At 41.8% G+C, this 10,628-nt stretch overlaps 1 protein-coding gene across 3 annotated transcripts in view; it reads left to right on the top strand.

Moving 5' to 3' along the window:
- APBB2 (amyloid beta (A4) precursor protein-binding, family B, member 2) overlaps positions 1–10,628 on the top strand; it is a 382,672-nt gene that overhangs the window by 71,568 nt on the left and 300,476 nt on the right. For all 3 annotated transcript variants that reach the window (XM_010858831.1, XM_010858830.1, XM_010858829.1), the window contains one exon: positions 8,266–8,421. The gene's annotated coding sequence lies outside the window, so the exon portion shown is untranslated. The remainder of the gene's footprint in view (positions 1–8,265; positions 8,422–10,628) is intronic.

Below are 10,628 nucleotides of genomic sequence, written 5' to 3'. Positions count from 1 at the left end.
TTTTGATGATCCAGCGGATGTTGGCAATTTGATCTCTGGTTCCTCTGCCTTTTCTAAAACCAGCTTGAACATCTGGAAATTTATGGTTCACGTATTGCTGAAGCCTGGCTTGGAGAATTTTGAGCATTACTTTACTAGCATGTGAGATGAGTGCAATTGTGTGGTAGTTTGAACATTCTTTGGCGTTGCATTTCTTTGGTATTGGAATGAAAACTGACCTTTTTCAGTCCTGTGAGCACTGCTGAGTTTTCCAAATGTGCTGGCATATTGAGTGCAGCACTTTCACAGCATCATCTTTCAGAATTTGAAATAGCTTAACTGTAATTCCATCACCTCCACTAGCTTTGTTCGTAGTGATGCTTTCTAAGGCCCACTTGACTTCACATTCCAGGATGTCTAGCTCTAGGTGAGATAAGGCATATGTATTCCTTGATAAACATCAGCCTGTCCTATGCGATAGGAGAAGCATTGAAGAGCGCAAATTTTCTTCTTTTTTTTTAAATTTTATTTTATTTTTAGACTTTACAATATTGTATTGGTTTTGCCAAATATCGAAGTGGATCTGCCACAAGTATACATGTGTTCCCCATCCTGAATCCTCCTCCCTCCCCCTTGCAAATTTTCAATGTTGTTATTTCTACCAGAGCATCTGAGAAGGCTTTATGAAGGAGGTAATATTTGGGCTGGGCCTCAAAGGACAAATAGCTGGCACATCACCAAAAAAAGCATGAAACTGTTGAGAAGGTGTGAAACTCTTGGCAGTAATTCCTAATGAGCCCGACTTTGCTGTGTCCAGCTTTTTTCTAGGAAAAAGTCTAATGTTGGTGAAGGAGCATATTTTCCCTAAGATCATAAGCATTCTTTTACTGATTTTAAGATGGGATGGAAGGTAATTAAAGTAACTACAGACCTGGCCAGGTACCTCCCTACTGCTCTGAATAGACCATGCTTTATGTATGATTTTCCTAGCACTCTCTAAGATTACACAGTTTATTACTGAATTTGGGGATTTAAGTTCTGTATTAATGCCTATGCTGCTGCTGCTAAGTCGCTTCAGTCGTGTCCGACTCTGGGCAACCCCATAGATGGCAGCCAACCAGGCTCCTCTGTCCCTGGGATTCTCAAGGCAAGAACACTGGAGTGTGTTGCCATTTCCTTCTCCAATGCATGAAAGTGAAAAGTGAAAGTGAAGTTGCTCAGTCGTATCTGACTCTTAGCGACCCCATGGACTGCAGCCTACCAGGCTCCTCCATCTATGGGATTTTCCAGGCAAGAGTACTGGAGTGGGGTGCCATTGCCTTCTCCGAATGCCTATAGTATATTATTAAGATGATTAGTTATATGACAACCTTAGACTAGAGAGTGGCAAGCAGATTTAGCTTGCTAAAGTTCACCAGATCAGAGTGCTAAGAAAATACAGGGCAGATAGGACTTGGCCAAAAATCCCAGGTTCTTGATTTAAAAGCTGTGTAACATTAGTTAAGTCATTTGACCTCTTCATGCCTCAAATTTCCCCATTTAAAAAGATAGGCATAGTAATAGTTCCTACTTCAGGATGAAAGAATAGTGGAAAGCACTTAGCAAAAGAATTATCTGTTATTATAATAAAAACGTTCCAGAACTTTTTTCAGTACAGAAATACAGTAAGTCAGTGGTTCCCAGCCATGGGACCGTTGTGAATCAGTATCGTTTGTGTCCAGTTAGAAAAGTGAAGATCCGTGGACACGTCCACAGACCTAGTACATCATCTGCACACCTGGGCTTTGGACTTTGTGTTTTTTGGTAGGAACCCCCAAATTTAGGAACCCTTGCTCTTGGGCTGAGTAGCATTTTGGTCTTTTTTTTTTTTTTTAACCTCTTCTTTGCTATACAGTATTTTGAACACTGGCCGTTGGTATTTGTTGAGCCTGTGAACTCTTCAGGTTTTAATCCTAGAGATCATTGTGTAACTTTTCACTCCTGTGTCTTCCTTTCCTTTCTCTTTTTCCTCCTTTCCTCATCCCCCACACCTCCATCCTGTATTGAATTTTTAGACTTTTGGGTTAACTACCTTCTGGACAGCCTAGTTCTCATGCCCTCCCCTCCCCTTAAATAGATTTTTAAAGGAAACTTTGTGAAGGCAGACGTTTGGCATGTTCAGTTTAGTTTCTAAAAAAAAATAGAATTCAATTTTTTTTTATCCTTTACAGAAATGACTACAGGAAATGATTCTAAAATAACTGATATTCCCCTTGTTAAAACTGAGGTTGTGTTTGGATGGATTCCAGCATATGTTCATTTTCCTTGGGTGAGGGTGGGGGGAGATATGGAGAGTGTTCTCCATGCCAAAAGACACAAATCGTAAACCCTCAGACCCAAGAGTGCCTTTCATATGGTGGCAGTTATTTGGCATATTGTAAAATGTAGCCTGGAGATTTAATATATAAAATGTTTACTGTATTTAGATCAATTAGAATATTCCTTTTAACTTTCGTGTGTCCTTATTTTGGTGGAGAAAGAAACCATTATATTGCAGCAGAAGCATCCTTGCTGCTTAACTCTGTTTAGTTCCTGTTTATTACATTTCATGTGGATGAGGAATATCAGCTAAATTAGGGCAGAAGTTTTGTTCAGTGCTAGATCTCCAGTATCTAGAATAGTGCCTGGCATGCTGTGAGTGTTCAGTAAAAATGTACTAAGAATGAGCTAACAATTAACCCGAACCAAAAACTGCATCTGCTGCTACCTTTACAAGCTCTTGCGAAACTTCCTCAAGAGCTTGTGAAGGTAAAAATATGTCATGTTTTTCTGATATTCAGATTGGAAGCCGCCTGCAGGTCCCATAACTCCCTGTGCTTCTTACAGATTTTACTGCATCCCATCACCAAGTCTTTGCAGGAATGGGCTGCGTCTCTTGTTTGTGGTTGAATCCACAGTGCTGTATCTGGCAGCTTTGTAGTTTCTTAGTAAATATTTGTTGAATGAATACACAGTGCTTTAAAAACTTATGTAATGCCTTCGTATTGGGTTTCATTGTTTGAGAGTCCCATGAAACTGGCCAGTAGTCTCATCCCAGTATTACAGATGATAAAACAAAAGGTAAAGAGTGTATGTTAGTTATCCCAGAAAGCCTCAGGTCATAAGTAGCAGAGCTGGGACCACAACCTCTACATCTGTTGATTTTTTCATCCCTTATTTTTCCCAGAACAGCTTTTGTTGTTGTTCAGTCACCAAGTCGTGTCCAGTTCTGTGTGACCCCATGGACTGCAGCACAGCAGGCTCTCTATCCTTCAGTATCTCCCAGAGTTTCCTCAAACTCATGTCCATTAATTGATGATGCCATACAACCATCTCATCCTCTGTCATCCCCTTCTCCTCCTGCCCTCAGTCTTTCACAGCATCAGAATCTTTTCCAGTGAGTCAGCTCTTTGCATCAGGTGGCCAAAGTATTGGAGCTTCAGCATCAGTCCTTCCAATGAATATTCAGGACTGATTTCCTTTAGGATGGACTGGTTGGATCTCCTTGCAGTCCAGGAGGCTCTCAGGAGTCTTCTCCAACACCACAGTTCAAAAGCATCAATTCTTCAGTGCTCAGCTTTCTTTATAGTCCAACTGTCACATCCATAGATGACCACTGGAAACATCAAAGCTTTCACTAGACGGACCTTTGTCATTAAAGCGATGTTCCTGCCTTTTAATACATTGTCTAGGTTGGTCATAGCTTTTCTTCCAAGGAGCAAGCGTCTTTTAATTTCACGGCTGCAGTCATTGTCCTCAGTGACTTTGGAACCCAAGAAAATAAAATCTGCCATTGCTTCCATTTTTTCCCCATCTATTTGCCATCTGGTGATGGGACTGGATGCTGTGATCTTAGTTTTTTGAATACTGAGTTTCAAGCCGTCTCCTTCACTCTTCTCTTTCACCCTCATCAACAGGCTCTTTAGTTCCTCTTCACTTTCTGCCATTAGAGTCGTTTCATTTGCATATTTGATGCTGTTGATATTTCTCCTGGCAGTCTTGATTCCAACTTGTGATTCATCCAGCCCGGCATTTTGCATGATGTACTCTTCATATAAGTTAAATAAGTAGGGTGATGATATACAGCCTTATCGTTTGTACTTTTTTTCCAATTTTGAACCAAGTTTACTTCCGAAGAACAGTTTTTAGAACATTAGAAAGCGTCAATTCCTCCCCTTCCAAAATGTTGCAACCCTCTTTACTTGAGAGCATGACAGGGGACATTACTGTATGAAACCTTTTTAAAATTGTCATGTCTCCACAGACTTCATTGGGTGCCAGTTTCGCTTATAGATTTCAGTTGCTGGTGATGTGTAACTTAAAACACAGCCCTCATTATTTCAAATGACTTATACTCTCCTCTCCCAAATATTTTAAGATGTGAAGTTATCAATACTCTCAATCTAAGTTTTTAAAATAAAATTTCCCACACCACGAAAGTAATGTTCTCTGACATATTCTTGCCTGGTACTCCTGATCATTTTGAGAGAGAAATTTCAGAAGTATTGAATTGGCTTGGCTAATACTTCTGGAATCAGGCTCAGGAAGGACAAACTTTCCCTGTGATATTAAAACGGGGGAAAAGTGCTGACCATACATTTAAGATTCTCAGATAGTGGCAGTATCTAGGGGCACATTTTGCCAAAGACACTGGGTGAAGATAAAGAACCAGGTAGCACACAGTCAGGGTTCCCAGTAAGAAAGGATTTCAAAATCAATGAATCTGATCTAATTTATGTTTAGTCTGTCATTGAGAAAGATAATTTTGTGATTTCAGCAAGACTGTGCCAAATTTGATTAGCAGGCCAGAGTTCATTCTACCAGACTGCTAAATTTAAACTTACTGTCATTACCTTACAAATGACTTTCCAAGAGTTCCTAGAACAACACTCACTACCAAGCTTTGATTTCATTGTGAAATAGCAACAAGAATCTGATTCCTTTTGCCCTCTGTGGACATTAACCTTTAGCATCAGAGCAGAGGCACGGAAGGGGATGAATAAACTGTCAATATTGTCTTTCCTCCAGGGTCCAGCCATGGAAATAGATAGTGGGGAAGGAGCAGTCTGGGGTGGAAAAAATATGCGTTTTTTCGGGCGCCTGACTCCTGAGATTAGGCGGGACGGGGCCATTGTGTTGGCCCCGGCCGCTTACAAAGCAGGCTCACATCGTCCTTGGATGCAGCGCTTTTTTAGCGGCTTCACAGTTCCTGCCTTTGTGGTCCCGCTGCAGAGTAGGCACGGGGTGACGGGAGGGAGCTCAGTGAAGGCTTTTCAGGGAGCGATTCTGAGTTTGTCACTGCCATTGTCTTCTCCTCTCCCTTACTCATCGGGCTTCCACATCTGTGGGACTCCTAGGTTTCTGACTGGCGTGGTGTGGACGCTATAGGTGAATGCTGAGAAAGAAGTGAAGAGGAGCATTGTTCGTATACTTCACTTAGAGGAAGTGAGGAAAAGTCCTGCTTACCCCCACGCTTGTATCTGGCATAAGAGATGAAGCGTTAGGATTATTTTATTTTAGTTATTGGTGACTCTCTTCTTTCCTTTCCTTCCTGTTCCTGCCTTCCTTTCTTTTCAAGCAATGTTTTATTAAAGCATAATGGACCTACAACACTGTTAGTTCCAGGTACACAACATAAGGATTTGCTGTTTCTGTACTTTACAAAATGATCCCACTCTGTTTCTTAATTTTTGAAATCAATCATATCTCTTCCCTGAAACTTTTGGAAGGAGGAGGCTCAGACTTGATGTCTGATCATTTAGTAGATTATTTACCGCCAACAGTGGGGTGAGCACATGTCCCTCGTCTCACCCACAGGTGGCTCACAGGTGCCAGTGTTGTTTTCTCTTGTTGAAAACCTCTTGTCCTGCTTCGAGCACTGGAGCCGTGCTGTCATCAGCAGGACAAGTACTAGGACCAGAAAGCTTTTGGCATGACAGGCGGTTTCTGTTCAAGGCACCTGCTGCCTGCTCACACTGCAGCCATTGTTTCTCCGGCAGAGCGGGTTATGGGCAGAGCCTCATCTAGTTTAGCCCAGCTTTGAGTCTCTGCTTTTCTTTCCCTGCATGCATTTCATTTTTGACAGAATACATTTCTTGTCTTGTTCTACTCGTTTTGCTAATATGAATTTAACCTGTGGTGGAGTACGTGCCGAGATGTAGTGGTGGATAGAGCAGGTGGTCACAGTGGAGCTGGTGATCTGGACTTATCCCTGCCCCACCAGCTGTGTGGCCTTGGAAGAGACATTTGATCTCTCTGGGCCGCAGTGTCCTCATTTGTAAACTGAGGACGTTGTCTTCTTAGAGTGGTGGACCGCCAGGTACCCCAGTGTTAGTGAAAGCGCTAGTTGCTCAGTTGTGTCCGACTCTTCGTGACCCTACGGACTATAGCCCACCGGGCTCCTTTGACCGTGGAATTCCCCAGGCAAGAATACTGGAGTGGGTTGCCATTCCCTTGAGATTCCACCATTGTGTTTTGTGTTTTCTGAGATGCTGGAAATATCAGAAATGGCGTGTGGCAGTGTTTACCAAGGGCTCTGCTCCTGTGAAATCTTAAGTGACATCAGGACATTTTTAATAAGTGACAGTTGTATAGCGTGGCTAGTGATAGAGAAATTTAGATGCATTAGTTAAGGGAGAGGAATAACTATGTTCTTGTTTCTTTGTGACAGGTTTGCAAAATCAGTAAAAATTTCTTGTTCCTAGAAAAGTAGTTGTTCAACCCTGGGGGTGTTATTGGACACTTGGGTTTTGAACTTCTAAATGAAGAATTACAGAGTTCAGATAAATGAAGTCTTTTTAATTTTAGCTCTTATTCTTCAGATAAAAGGAAGCCCACAAATGAGGCTAATATATTGGTATTCCATTTCTGATTTGTGTTCCCATACTGTTTAGTAAGAAAAACCTTATTTAAAAATATTCTGATTCTAAAAATGATATATATTAATTGTATAAAACTTGGAAAAACACTAAGATGTAAACACAAATATGTCTAATTCCATGATCCAGAAATAGCCATTATTGTTCATGCTTTGAAATCTTTAGATTATATACACTCAATTTGTAGAACAAAACTGGGATTACACCACAGATAGATACCTTGATATCTTGCTTTTTTCCTGCTGTGTTCCTTTTGAAATTATTTTTGCCACCGAGGTTTCAAATGAAGATGGAGATTAATGTAATATTATGCTTGGCACACTTGTGTCAGGGTCTGTGACTTACAGAAATAGAATTGTGGACCTAGTATCTGAAAATAACATGTGTTTCGCTCTCTCTTGAATCAATATTTGATGTGTATTGATGCTGTCATAACTAGTACTATCACTAAGAAAGACTTTTTAATCTGTTCTTAATTGTTCACTAATTGCTTTTATAAGATTCCCTCATTTTTCTGTTTCTGAATTCAGTGAGCCTAAGTTATTTTAGCAGTTTTTCTGGATGCCTTGATTCTTCAAGCTGGAGCATAGTAGGTAGTGTGGGCCAGGGTGCAGGTTTAGCCTGAAGCAGGATAGTTAAGTGATTCCTTTTGCCTGAACATATTATACATTTGATAATATTTATGATTCACTTGAATATTGGTTTTCATACATCATTTTCCTCTATTAGGAAATGAAAGATGATTAGCTTCTCCTTTGGGTTATTTAGCCTGTGAACTTTTCTGCTACACTATTCACTTTGCATTGAAAATACATTCTAAATCCTATACCACACTGGAATTTTTTGTGACCTTTCCCTTGTGTGTCTTTCGGTGGTGCCCTTTGAAGTCCTGAAATGCTTTTGTATTTGACTGAGATTAAATCTGGGTTTCATTTTTCTTTTTTAAAACATATTGAGCAAGTTAATTTTCTGTTCGGGTTCCTAAGGGGAATGATCCCAGCCCTCTGTGTCCCAAGAATTCAGTCTGAGCCTTGCCAGAACATTCCTGTGGTTTTCCACAGGGCAGATCAGTGTGTTCATGAAATTTTAGTTGTAGCTTGTGTTTTCTGTGGTTAATTAAAACATCTGGCTTTTAAATTTTCCACAAACAGAGCATAAGCATTTGGCCAAACCTTTTTAGTAATAATTAAACACTTCAATCCTCCCCCTCAGAATAGCCCAAACTTGTAAGGTATCTTTAGGAGACCTTATAAACTGTTGTCTCTGTTCATTAATGATTTTAAACGTTTGGACGATGCTGGGAGTTCTCCTGCCAGACATACAGTTCTGAGAGAGAGCGTGTTTGTGACTGTGAATTCCTCTAATGGATTCCGGCCTTCGCCCCCTCCAGGTTGGAGCTGCTGTGGGTGAGCTGCTGCCGTCTGTAGCCAAGCATGCTGTGGTTGGATCTGCCCAGCCGGGGAACAGAAACGTTTGCTGGATGGAAAATCCATAAAAGAAAGCTCCTGTGAAAGCCTGAGACAGACGATAACTTAAGCAAGATCAGGTTGGTATAAGATCAGAGAGGCTGGGTAAAGTGGATTGGATCACATGGGGAAGGTGGTTTTGTTATTTCATGCAGTGTTTTTGAGACAACCCTAAATAATCATTCCCAGTTATTTGAGGGATTCCTGGCCGTTGTACAAATGGCAGATAGCCTGGCAAACTTCTGTATATGGTGTATAGTTATCCTCCTTTCTTTCTTTTCCTTTCCCCTCTCCTCTGTCCCATCCTCTCTCAGAGAAGAGAGGAAGGTCTTAAGGTTAGCAAATGTACAACAAACCATGACCAGAGGTCACCTGTAATCACTCCTTGATCTTGGCTTTATTTTGGGGAGAAAGCCTGGACTTGTCCTGAGACTCTCAGAGACTTTCCCTCATGTGTGTTTCCACACTAGGAAGGGTGGATTGTGGAGACCTGCCCCATTTTGAGGGAGGCGGGGTACTTCTGTGTGTGTTCCTTTGGTTTGCTTGGCAAATTTTTACCTACTCTTAAATCTCTCTCCAAACAAAAGCTAGCAACACACTCGTTTTCAACAGTGTGTGCACTTGGTGTTGAGATACCCAGGACAAAGGAGAAGAAATGTCCTGAAAACAATAGGAATGTAACTAAATGCAAGATAGCCTCACTGAGAAGCAGGGGAAGGAAACTGCATAGCCCGCCTCACAGGTGGCAGTAAGGTGGGAAAGAATTCATTCTGAGAAAGAATGTCATACAGGGACAGACACTGAAAACACTTTGTATTCAGTGTTCAGTGGTTACACCTAATAAGTAGAAGGGAATTACAAGTAATAAGCAGAAGGGTCTGAGTCAGCGGTCTTCAGAGCCTGTGAAGCAGGGAGTGTCTGTTGGCTTTGCCCACCCAGCATCTCTTTCCTCCTTTCAATAAATCATCCGGATTTCCCCTGAGCCATCAGTCACCCTTGCTTTGTTCTCAGCCCATGTAGTCAGAGGAGGCGATGACTCCATTGCCTCTGTCTTGGGCATGTGACATCAGCTTGGCTAGTCAGGGTCACAAGGATCCGTTGTGGAGGTATGGAATTATGGAACTGTTGCAGAGAGTTTTTTCCTGTCTGTGGGTTTGTTAAGCTGGAGCTGCTAGTGACCCTCTTTGATACCATGTAGGAAGACGCTTTCTGAGGATGCAGTCAACATACAGGAGATCCGAGTAGGCTGATGGCAGAAGGGGAATGGCGCTAGGGAGACACACGCACACAGATACCCACCTTACACCCACCATGGGTGGCCCCAGACCCAGCAGGCCCCAAAGCCAGCAACTCCAGTTTTCCTCTGCCAGAAGGTTAGCTAGGTAGTTTGAATTAGGGGTTGATCACTTATATCCCAAAACATCCTGATTGGCCATACCTTTCAGTGTGAAGTCTTCGCATGAAGTGACCGTGGCTCAGCCCCTGTCCTCAGGGGCTTGCAGTGATAGGCCAGATCAGATCAGCGTTAGGCTAGCTGACCCACAGAGTGAAAGTGTGTCACCAGAGGCAGCAAAATTCTGTGGGAGTCAAAGAGATGCGGAATTATTATTCTGCTGGCTTGGGAAGAGACTAGCAGAGAGAGCTGTTATTTCACAGAGGAGGAACAGGCACATATTTAGAACTATATTTAATTCAATTACTTGCTTTTTTGAGTCTGAAAGAAAGGGAGGCTTTCCAGAGCCTATAGTTAATTGCCGATAAGGAAGATAATTTCAGAGTTTCACCAGTAGTAGAATCTTGGTATTTACTGTAAACACAATTGTTTCGGGAGCAGCCAAATGAGAGGTTTTCAAGAAGTTGTCCAGAGTTGAACACCAGAGGGGAACAGCTGCTTTTCTCACCAAAAACATGAGTTGGCTTTCTGGTGTAAGCAGAATTCCAAATGCATCATGAACTTTACTGATTTGTTTCCTCTTCTCAAGGTTGGGCTTTATGATTATTACTTTGTGTTTTTTATAATTGACCTTATTTGACTTTAAAAAAATTAATAGTCTTTGTTTGGAGGAAGCCGTTATAGGTTTCAGAAAAGCTGAGCAGAAAGTGGAGTTTCCCTACTCTTTGCCCTGTTGTTGTTCAGTCTCTAGGTCACGTCCAGCTCTTTAGGACCCCATGGGCTGCAGCACGCCAGGCTTCCTTGTCCTTCACTATCTCCCAGAGTTTGCTCAAACTCATGTCGGTTGAGTCAGTGATGCCATCCAGGCATCTCATCTTCTGCCACTTCTTTCTC

This window comes from Bison bison, unplaced genomic scaffold (assembly GCF_000754665.1).
Source record: "Bison bison bison isolate TAMUID 2011002044 unplaced genomic scaffold, Bison_UMD1.0 scf7180017864451, whole genome shotgun sequence".
NCBI classification, from domain to species: Eukaryota; Metazoa; Chordata; class Mammalia; order Artiodactyla; family Bovidae; genus Bison; species Bison bison.
The sequence above is the reverse complement of the archived record's forward strand: the minus strand, read 5'-3'. Positions and strand labels throughout refer to the sequence as shown.